At 41.1% G+C, this 12,272-nt stretch overlaps 1 protein-coding gene and 1 non-coding gene across 2 annotated transcripts in view; both read left to right on the top strand.

The window, feature by feature from the left end:
- The window catches only part of galnt2 (UDP-N-acetyl-alpha-D-galactosamine:polypeptide N-acetylgalactosaminyltransferase 2), a 233,169-nt gene that overhangs the window by 112,687 nt on the left and 108,210 nt on the right, over positions 1-12,272 (top strand). The gene's annotated exons all lie outside the window — the stretch shown is intronic.
- trnag-gcc lies at positions 8,078-8,150 on the top strand. The gene has a single exon. It is a non-coding gene; the product is annotated as a tRNA-Gly (tRNA).

The following is a 12,272-nucleotide window of genomic DNA, read 5'->3' on the forward strand; positions in this document are numbered from 1 at the left end:
CAGCTGACCATTCATAGCATTGCATGCTTTACCAACCCCCAGAGTAACAGTGGTAAGGAAAAACTCCCTCTGAGGAAGAAACCTCAAGCAGACCAGACTCAAAGGGTGACCCTCTGCTTGGGCCATGCTACAAACATAAATTACAGAACAGTTTACAAAACCAGTATACAGGAAATGCTGTTGGTGCACAGGACAGGAGGGTCGCCAGCCCTCTTCATCAAAATCTTCCTTCCCTGCCTTCTCATCATCAGAATAATCATTTGGGTTATTTGCATCTTCATCTGCGTCAAGTAGTATAGGTTCCATATTGTCACAGTTTTTGCATTGTCATAGGTCTGTACACCGAAGACCAAGCTTAACACATCATTCATTATCGGTATCCTCTGGCTTGCACTTTGATCACTTAACCATCAAATCTAGGCTTGCATCTCAGATGTACCGCCTGGCAAATTGTAGCTGAACTTTCAGGTCTTTTTTTTAATTTTTTTTATTTAAAGAAAATGCGCCTCTGTACCACTGTATAACTGGTGATACAAAATGCAAAAAAACATGTACTGTGCGCAGTTTCTTCAGTCACAGCCACAAAAGCCTGTTTTAATTTAATGTCATTAACAAACCCAAACTGAATATTTGTCGGTTGTGTTAGACGCCATGTTTTTTTGTTTATTTGTTTTTTGTAAACAAGCCAAAAATGCTGCTTCCTGATTGGTCAGTATTTTCAAACCAGGACGTAATAGTAAGTCTCTTCGGCTGCTCCCTTGTTTGCACTTGGGGTCGCCACAGCAAATCCAAGGTGGATCTGCATGTTGAATTGGCACAAGTTTTATGCCGGATGCTCTTCCTGTTGCAACTCCACATTACATGGAGAAATGTGGCAGGGGTGGGACTTGAACCCGGAACCTTCTGCACTGAAACCAAGCGCATTAACCATTTGGCCCCCACCCCTGCATTTTCAAACCGGGACGTGCCCGCTTTTATAAAAGCCATAAGAATTACTTAATTTTTAAAAAATTGGTCCAAATTCATGAGGAGAACAAGGTATTTATGCATTTTTAATAATATTTGGCAAATTATCATGAATTTTATTTCTAAAACCAATTATGGGATCACGTACAAACATAATAAGCTCACATAGCCTACTGCCTATTCCTAAAAATTCAGAGAGGGCATAGCTGTAAACTTGGATTCTTATTGTAGCATTATAGGTTCATTCTCTGGTCAAGAGAAGAGGATTTAAAATAGAACACCAAGCTTCTCGAGATGATGACATCTCTGTCTGTGCTTTACATCAAAGAAGATTCTGATTAATATTTTAATAGTTTCTCTTAACAACTGCAGTTTACCCCCCCCAGCCCATGTGATTGTAAGCTGCTGTGGCATTCTTTGTGTTTTGCATTGTCATTTTAGTTGTTTAACATTTTGTGCTTTTCCTATGCTGTACAGTATGTTTAACTAGAGTGAATGAACCTTTCACAATGATGTAAGGTTCTGGTCTTAAAAAGGAAAAAAAAAAAAAGATTTTATTGTGCTATGAAGGGAGCTAATCTTTCTAATGATTTCACAGATAAATTATTTTGCCATGTGACCAACCAGGTATGTCTGCTTTTAAATGGCTTCCCCTCCTTTAAAGTGACAGTCAAACAGATGGTTGTCTTTTTTTTTTTTTTTTTTTTTTGGAATAGATGGCAGTGGCATGATTCCCATTGGGGCTGCGAATGTGATAAAATGTTATTTTGCACCCCTGTGGGTATGTTTATTTTCAACCTTGACAGTGAACAGAGGTTAGACTGAGCTGCTGAGCATGACACCTGTAGCTGCTGGGTATCCAGCATCTTGCTTAAGGACACTTGGGCAGAACAGATAGTTGTCGTCACAGTTGCTTAAACCCCTGCCTGAAGAATGTTCTGACTAGTAACAGAAATTAACTCTTCCTGCTTTCATACACTCGCTTTTAACTCGGCCCATGCTAATCAAATTCCACACTCGGCCATCTTCTGTCTCTTGTCTCCCCGTGACTTTTCTGGCTGCTGCACTTGTGAGTTCTGCCCTTTTTGGTCCATCAGCATTATGTTATTAATTAGCACTTACAAAATAAATTGTTTGAACAGGCTGGCTTCCTGTTCAGAGGCAGTCCTACGTAGACTCTATAGGAATTGAATCATTATCATCAATGTCTGAATCACAATGCATCAAAGTAGGACTGAAATGATTACTTGAGTAACTCAGATAATTCACTTGCAAAAAATGACAGGAATTAAACAAAACCTCAAGGTAAATTCTTTGCCTCGAGGCTTTGTTTAATTCCTGTCAGCAAAGTGTTCTGTAAACATGGCACCATTGAGAATGCTGTAATATATATGCTAGGCCTGTATGTGGTGCTGTAATGCTCCTGCAAAAAAAACAAAAAAACAAAGAAGACATGAAGCATGCACTTAAGGCCCTCTTGACAAAAGACAGTGGCAGTTGTGAGTCTGTCGTGCGGCTTAAAATGTGCCCGGTGAGCAGAGGTGACGTGAAAACACCTTTCTATGTAACTGCTTCAGTGTGTTGAGTGTTTTCGGAGTTTATGTGCTACTGATGACGTCATATTTCCATGGATATCTGCCGCTTTTTGACAGATATGCTGAATTTTGAGCATTTGACATCAGATTTCCTTATTGTTCGTAGACAGAGAGAGAGAGAAAAAGAGAGCGAGCGAGAGACTGACTAGCTGAATATTAAATGGTAAATTTTTCACGCAAGTTAGTTTCGATTTATCCTGTGTGGGTTTGTGTGCGTTACCCTGTCATTCACGGGCAACGTCAGCTAAATCTGCAGAAAAATTACATTGCTGGACAAGTAACACCTTTCACTGGACTTTCTATGGCTGGAAAACAGCCATGAAAAATAAAAACAGATTTTTTTAAAACCATTGCAGCCACTGAAAAAAGTCACATGACTGTTCTCTTCAGAAAATACACTTTTTGTCTTCTTTTGACTGAAGCTCCACACAGCGCTCTGTGAGTCAAACTCTGGATTATACAATTCATGAAAAAAGGACAAAGCTATGGTGAGTCCACAATGAACTTAATATACCTACTTTATATATTGAAATGTTCCACGTGAGGTGTTTCATGCAGGTGCTGTCAGGCACACAGCAGCGGAAACAAAAACCTGCACACGCTCATATAGTGCCAGGGCCACCAGCTTTCCCTATTTTTATTTTCTTAAGTAGAGTTGTAACCTGTTTTTGGGATAGCTTGATCATTTTGAGGTATCATCTGACAGGGGCCTTTCAAATCTGGAAAAAAAACATTAAAAACATCTGGCAAGTCAGCGTCATCCACACCAGTCACCCTGATGATTGGTGTGGATGACGCCGACTTCCCAGGCTGCCGTTAGATTTCTATTACTGTATTGATTTTCAATTTTATTTTTATGCTGAATTTTTGCCTTCATTATTTTTTTTATTTTTTTTTACTTCTCTGGAAACTGCTTTCTTCTCCAAAGGGTCCCCACAATAATATGTCCTTTTCTTTTTGTTGATAACATTTTTAGTTCTTTACTTACCCATGGTTTGTTATTTGGATAAATAACCACCTTTTTTGTTGGGATAACTACATCAACACAAAAATATATGCAAGCGGGCACTGTATCAACCGATTCATTAATGTCACCACAAGCATCATAGAAACATTGCCAGTCAGTACATTCAAAGCGGCCCTGGAGGGAGGATATGCTGTCATCTGACCAGATTTTTTACAGTCTTCTCCTCTCAATCCAGATGGCTAAAAATGGGGCTATACACAGGCATTAAAAAGACGCTGTTGTGGTAAGAAGCACCAAGAGATGGCATTGGCATGGATCTGTACGCTCGATGCACCGATCCAAAACAAAGATCATTAACAGTATTCTTCTGTGTGGTAGTGTTGGGTATTTTCTCCTCCAAACATTTTTAAACCCTTTAACAAGACAAACAGAGTCAAGAAACACCAGTGAGACAGAAAGTCAAATTTTACGCGCGGAGTGCAGTCAGGCTGTACACCAAGGCTACACTAAAGTCTGGCCTGCGCTTCACTCTTTTTATTAGTGAATCCCTCATCACATAAACAAAAACTTGTCCTAAGGGTGGGGGAATGACGCAAGACAAGTTTCTTCCCGTAACATAAACACACACGTCAATAAGTGCAGCTGTAAGCAAAACAGTTTCTTTTCTTTTACTCTTATCGTCGAAGGTCAGCACATCTTGTTCGCAGTTATCAGCTGTTCTGCATCTGCCTGGAACACTAAGCATCACATCACAATCAGAATAATAATAAGTACATCCAGCTTCTCATTCCCAGTTCAGATTGACCCCAGCATGCTAAAACAAGGTTGAATAACACGTACATTCTCGGGTTTAAGTGCAAACAGCACAACACCGTTCTCATCAGAAAGAAGACGAAAGGTACAAATGTTTAACAGTGATAACATATATATATATATAAAATCCTTAACATTTCCCACCTGTTTATCACCTGTTAAACATACAGTAGGCATCACCCAGCTTAGTTAGTTAGTTTATTAACTTAGTTTATTCTGTCCACGTTTTTATTAATTGAACACCACCAACGGATGGAAGATTTGAATCCAGCTGCTATTTGATCAACCAGTTTATACCCGTCAGGCACTCCTCTGGGGACTCCTATTGCGTCAATATATGTTGGATTTCCTACTCCTTTCCAATCTCTTTTTACTCTGTCTGGCTATGCCTTTCTGCCAATCTTCAGGAATAAGAGAGGCTGCATATGTCGTAACGTCTTCAGGGGTCATGGGTAACAATAATGATATTAATGCACAATAACCTGACACATTTCGTGGCAGTCTGTCAAAGATTCTGTTATCACCACACCACCACCATACATCACTCCTACCGACAGGTTTGAATGTGGGAGTACTATGGACCACATTCTTACACCAGGTAGTGTGGCTTAAGCTACCCAAAGTCTTACTTGTCCCTGTCAAGTGTACACATGTATGGTTAGCATGCCCAACTTTGCTTGTATGGGCACCCCCTTTACTTGTATGGACACCCCCTTTGACGTACTTAATTCGGTCAATATTGGTTGCTGTACTCTATCTGTTTCACAGAGGAAAAAATGGAAATACGGATCTTTTCCTTTTTTGTATACCCAAAGGAGGAACAACCAACAGTCTCCCTCTATATCAGGTGGGAATATGGTTCCTTTTTCTGTGGTATTTACCACTATAGACAGCTTATCATCTGTTTGATACATTTTGAGAATTTGACTCTGGTACTTAGCCCACTCGGTTTGTGCCCATCTTGGTGTCCATCTACTCCATTCATCGGCTACCAACGTTTCCCATCTCTTATCTTGTTGATCATTGGTCATATACCATGAGAAACTATTTCCGTAATTAGTCCCTCTGTCACCATCCCCACCATCCCATATTCCATGGGTAAGAGCACTATATGGTACAGAGATGACCACAGAAGCTTTTCTAGGAATGCAGGCTTGTATACCAAATCGGTACGCATTGTTCCTATCACAGCTATGTACTGTGGCATTTATTATCGGACTGGGGTCTTCGTTACTTCTTTTTGGTCTCTGCAATCTGCGGAGGTGATCCTTATTATCATGTCTCGTGCTTATGGCTTTTAATAATAAGCCCAATCCGAAAAAGAAAAGTAGCATAACAAGGACTGTCCATGGGGTCCAGAAACCCTCGTTCTTTTGTTTTTTTTTCTTTCACCATTTCTGCACACTACAGCACACCTATGTTCAGAACAGTGGCTTCTTAATGTCTTCTGCTAGCTTTCGTGTCTAACCTGGATCTTAACACCAAGCTCACACACTATTACTAGTCTTGTCCTACTGTTCTTACTGTTTGTCTGTGTCTGCAGAAATGACTTTCTTACAGTGAGTCAAATGAATCCATGTACTTCTTTCCCCAATTTTCAAGGCTGTGGGTGTTGTGAGTAGTACTTGATGGGGCCCTTCCCATTTAGGTGAATGCCAGTGTTTTCTCTTGATGCTTCTTATCAACACCCAGTCTCCAGGTACCACTTTAGGGTCCTCCTGTGGAGAAATGGGATCATCAGTGTTTGGAACTCTCCCTCGTTGTCCTTCTAACATTTTTCTCATGTAATCTGCCAAATTGGCTTCCTCAGGTACATCCCAAATTTGTCCATAATATGGCAATCGATATTTTCTGCCAAACAATGTTTCATACGGTGTCAACCCCATGGTACTAGTTATGTTTATATACATTTTTACCAAATCTACACAGTGCGTCCATGGTCTGCCTGTTTCCTCCATTGTCTTTCTAAGTCTGTTTTTTACTGTTCCATTCATCCTTTCCACTAATCCGGCGCTTTGTGGATGATAAGCACAATGATTTTTGAGATTGACCTGTAGCGCTTCTCCTACGTATTGCACTATTGTATTAACAAAATGTGCTCCATTATCTGAATAGACTGTTTCTGGTATTCCAAATCGTGGAATGATGTCTTTGCACAATGCCTTAGCCACTGTAAGTGCATCTGCATGTTTTGTAGGGAACAATTCTACCCATTTTGAGAAGGCATCAATTATGACTAAACAAAATTCCTTCCCTTCATGTTTACTCAGCTGTATATAATTCATATGAATCACTTGAAAGGGATATTGTGGTGTTGGAAATTTGCCTCTTTGGGGTCTCAAATTGCCTTGTGAATTGTGTTTTGCACATGTCATGCATGCTCTACAATGCTGTTTTGCATATGCATCGAACCCATAAAGACAAAAAATAGATTGCAATTGAGATATCATACCCCCTGATGAGACATGCGTCACGCCATGGCTCATAATAGCTGCCCATTTAAACATATTTTTTGGCAATATGGGTTTCTTTTGTGGTCATACGTACAAATCATTTGCATACGTAGCTCCTTTAGCTATCCACATTTGTTTTTCTCTGTCAGTTGCCTGCTGTTGCATGTCAGCAAGCAGTGTATGACCTAAATGCAAATCTGGAGTAGTTTCCTGTACAACAAAAATAGAAGAAGCTGCTGCTGCCTCTTTTGCTGCTCTGTCAGCAAAATCATTTCCTTTTGAAATACTGTCAGAGCCTTTGGTGTGAGCCGCACATTTGCATATAGCAATTTGTTTAGGCAATTTCACAGCTTTCAGTAGTGCAGTTAAGAGAGTGGCATGAGTCACTGGCTTTCCAGATGATGTCACCATTCCACGCTCTTCCCACAGTTTTGCAAACACATGCACTGTGCTGAAAGCGTACTGGCTGTCTGTATAAATTGATACAGCCGTACCTTTAAACAGATAGCAAGCTGCAGTTAAAGCAACTAATTCAGCTGCTTGTGCTGAAAATGAGGATGGCAATGAAGCAGAATCCAATACTTCTGAATTTGTGACAACAGCATATCCAGATTGTGTTTGTCCATAAGCGTTTTTAGTGGAAGAACCATCCACATACACAATTGTACTGTTTGGGATGGGTGTGTCCCAGAGGTCTGGGCGTGCTTTCGTACAGACCGTAGCTACATCAAGACAATTGTGCGGCTCACCATCCTCAGGTAAGGGTATCAATGTGGATGGATTCAATGTTGTACAGCGCTCTACCGTAAGATGTGGTTGTGATAATAGCAAGGACATGCACGAAAGATGTCTTGCTGGGGACAAAAGGCTCATGTTTGTCTGCAACAGAAGTGCAGAGACTGCATGTGGAACTTTCAGTGTCAACTGATGGAATAGAACAACATTACTGCTACTTTGAACAGCCATAGAGGCTGCAACAACAGCCTGTACGCATGGTGGTAAAGCACTTGCTACTGCATCCAATTTAGATGAGTAGTAGGCAACTGGCCTCAATTTTGAGCCATACACTTGAACCAAAACACTAGTCATGAACTTATTCTTACAATCAGCTGTTTGAATGAATGGTTTACTATAATCTGGTAGTGCCAAAACTGTGGATGACACTAATGTTTGTTTTACTTTTACAAAAGCTTCCTCAGCATCTTTGTTCCATTCCAACACAGTTGACATTGAAATATCATCCTTGTACATCAAATCAGAAAGTGGACTAGTCAATCGATCGTGGCATTGGTGGTTCAGTGGTAGAATTCTCGCCTGCCATGCGAGAGGTCCCGGGTTCAAATCCCGGACGAGCCCCCAGTCAATGTTGGGTATTTTCTCCTCCAAACATTTTTAAACCCTTTAACAAGACAAACAGAGTCAAGAAACACCAGTGAGACAGAAAGTCAAATTTTACGCGCGGAGTGCAGTCAGGCTGTACACCAAGGCTACACTAAAGTCTGGCCTGCGCTTCGCTCTTTTTATTAGTGAATCCCTCATCACATAAACAAAAACTTGTCCTAAGGGTGGGGGAATGACGCAAGACAAGTTTCTTCCCGTAACATAAACACACACGTCAATAAGTGCAGCTGTAAGCAAAACAGTTTCTTTTCTTTTACTCTTATCGTCGAAGGTCAGCACATCTTGTTCGCAGTTATCAGCTGTTCTGCATCTGCCTGGAACACTAAGCATCACATCACAATCAGAATAATAATAAGTACATCCAGCTTCTCATTCCCAGTTCAGATTGACCCCAGCATGCTAAAACAAGGTTGAATAACACGTACATTCTCGGGTTTAAGTGCAAACAGCACAACACCGTTCTCATCAGAAAGAAGACAAAAGGTACAAATGTTTAACAGTGATAACATATATATATATATAAAATCCTTAACAGGTAGCACGGATACATACTGTTCATGTGATCTAAGAGTTTTATCTTAAACACAGTGGTTAAAATCTCCCAGGATAAACTTGGGTGCCTCCGGGCAAATATTGTCCAGGCTTTGAGTAACATCAACTATCAGCTGAGCAGCAGCTGACACTTTAGCTTGTGGATGCATATATGCAAGCGTGTAAAACAGCTGTTGAAACTCATGAGGTAAATAAAATGGACAGAGAGACACTGTGAGCAATTCAGTGTCCGAAGTGCATATTCATTCACTAACCGCAGCAGTATTTCAGTACCTTTTATTAATAAAGAGGAACACTCCTTCTCCATGGATTTTCCTGGTAATCTTCAGGTCTCAGTCCAGACAGATTGGGCTTCCAAACCCAGTTTTACCGGCTCCGCTAACACATCGCCAGTAAAACTCAATTTGCGACAGTAAAATCCACCATTAACGTCCGCAAATCATCACACACAAGGGGGTTATTCCCATTCTAATCCAATTCCAACATTTGCATGATTTATTTTTCAGCAAGTAATTCGGTCGACAAATTGTGAAAGGGTGTGGTCGGCTTGTCAAAGCTTACCGTTGCAACAAGCTCTTCATGCCAAACTGGAATTTCTGTGATCAGACCCAATGATTTCTCCATTTCGTCATCTGCATTGAGTTAAATCCATGGTAAATCCATCAATCAAACCAATTAAATCCATTAAATCCATGCAGTGGGCATTGTTCTCACTGCACTAGTTTCTTTTTCATGTGACAGCACAATTATTTACATCTGTGTAGCAGAGCGCAGGATCAGGGCATGGACTAATACTAATAAATGTGAAATGGTTTTAATATTTTGCCACTGTTTATGCGATATTTTCTGGTCTGAAATCTGACACGATTAACTAATCAGATTTGCGGAAAAAATGTAATTGGATGGGAATTGAGGTTTCCTCCTTAGATCTTCAGAGGGAGTTTTTTCTTACCACTGTCACCTGTGTGCTTGCTCTAGGGGTTGGTAAGGTTAGACCTTACTTGTGTGAAGCGCCTTGAGGCAGCTTTGTTGTGATTTGGTGCTCTATAAATGAAATAAATTGAAATGGAATTGAATTATGTAGGTCCTCGTCCCGATCCGACTCGCCCAACCGTGTTTCTGTAAAGGCGAGAAGACAAGTATCTTTAATACCAGGTTTCCATTTCACTCATCCCTCCAGCTCACCCAACTTAGTCTAAGTGACTGGACATCTGGCAGCAGAATTATAGGAAGAGGAAGCAGTCTGCGGCGGTTATCAAGCCTGCGACATTTCAGGCTCCGGCATAATCCACCTCTCCCTCCCTCTTATTCAATTCCAATTCCTGCTTCTTGCATTCAGTGTGCAGAGCTCTGCTTGGATGTCTGCTGATATATCACTGGTGATCGATGTCTGTAAAGAAATAAGGAAATCATGGCTGAGAGAAACTCTCTCAAGCACGCTATGCTTCTTCACGGCATGACAAATGGAAAACTTTAGCAGCAATGTTGTTACACTCAAAATTGCAGCCAAGTGAGTAAAAATTCTCACAAACTGCAAACTCGCAGATGTTAAAAAAAACAAAACCAAAAAACCAGGAACAATAATACAATTACAAACCAATCAATATGAAGACAAGTGGACTGGACTGTTGGGTCGCACGCACACTGGAGTGCCCCCAAATTCCCTGAATCCCAGCACAGAGAAGACCACAAAACTCTGGGTACATATGCCACAATACTGTCGGAAAATCTCACTGCCAGTGTCGCAGACCGAATGGTACCCCCTTAAAAATCAGTCCGCCTGCCTTCACTGCACATGCATCATTTTGGACCACAGCAGCATGTCTGAGATCTCTTCACCCAAAGCAATCAAATGGATTAATGGGATTATTAACCATCAGATGACAAGGTAAAACCTCTTTAATCATTCTAAAGTCAGTTGTATGCAGAAACAAGGCAGTTTTAAGCAGAAACTTGGCGAAACTCCGTGAAGCTTTGAAATGACCAACACATCTTTTATGATAAAATAATGCTGGATTTATGTGGAAATGATTGTTGTACAAAGCTTCATCTGTCTGTTGCTGAGATAGATGATGACTAGAATGCAGTTTTAATTAGAAACGAGGTGTTAATCCGTGAACCGCGGCTAATGACACAAGCACAGTGAAGGCAGGGTGGGTCGATTTTTAGGGGGACCATTCGGTCTGCGATAACGGCCCTTCCCTCTTCCCCCACTCCCCATGTGCATTTGTTTTTCACAATTTGTGACACTGCATCAAAAAAGCAACAATCCACAGAGAACAAGAGAACTCTCTCTCTCTCTCTCTCTCTCTCTCTCTCTCTCTTCTCTCAACCTGACGTGCTCAGCAGCGAGCACGTCAGGTTTGCATGAATATTTCACACTTTTTTTAATCTTGCAGTTTAGCTATTCCAAGAAAGCCCAGCTGAACTTGACCCATGTGTGACCCCTTGCTCTGTCAGGTTTTTTTCTTCCTCCGACAGCTGTGTTTTTGTGTGCGTGTTTTATCTTATTTGCTTTTCTCGCCGGCTCTATCATAATTATGAGCATGTAAGAAATAAAGCCTTTGTTGGCTTGTTCTTATAGTCCCTAGCTCGCCGGTGCCTCGATACGGGCCTTGTGTTGTTATTGTTGTAGTACAACTACTAGTAGTAGTAGTATTAGTTCTGTAAAGCAGTTTGTGTTTCTCGTGAGACCTAAGACTCTTGTTCACATGGCACCGGGTCAGTGTCTCTGAAGTTTTAAGTGTGGTTTTCTGCAACAAGTCCCTTGATGGGAGAGAGCAAGTCCTCATTCTCCCCAAAACAAGTCATTTAACTATTACAATTAAAGTAAAAAAGTTACTTAGTTCCCCGTTAAAGCCCTGGTCACACATCACTAACAAAGGGCAATCTGGACTTGCGTTGACTTTTGGAGACATCGTTTAATGATTGTCCAATTTCTTTCCTGTAGTTGGCGCTTTGTCAGAATTGTCAAACTGTTTAAAAATGTGAGCGAATCCTAACGACACACCCTCAAATCATCCGTATTCTGTTTGCTTTCTGTCTTGAAGGTTCCTCATCATTTGCATAGTTCCCATACTGTCAGCATTCTGTTTGATTGTCGTCCAACTTTGCCCAACCTCTCACGTCTGACATCTTGCATGAACATTGATGATATCTGAACGGATCAATAACTAAAGATCCAATGAGCTGAACGTGACTCGTCCACGTGTGGGACGAAAAACGTTTTCATTCAGAAAAAATAGCGGTAAGAATGTTTGATCAACTACGCGCATGTTGCAGTCATCTCTGGCTGCAATGTGCGTGCACACATTGTTGTAGTGAAGACAAACCTGTCGTCAACACAACGCAGCTGCAGGTGGCTGTGGAGAGCACAGGCTCGCTGCAGAAATGATCACAGCGTCAAGGTCACCGTTCACTTTGTTTTTCTTTTGTTAGTTTCGGTTTAGTTTCGGTCTTTTATGTGCTCTGCATTTGCAGGCTTTTTGGTGATGGGAGAAGTGCCAGCTCATTTGGCCACTTTTT

This window comes from Thalassophryne amazonica, chromosome 2 (assembly GCF_902500255.1).
Source record: "Thalassophryne amazonica chromosome 2, fThaAma1.1, whole genome shotgun sequence".
Classification (NCBI taxonomy): domain Eukaryota; kingdom Metazoa; phylum Chordata; class Actinopteri; order Batrachoidiformes; family Batrachoididae; genus Thalassophryne; species Thalassophryne amazonica.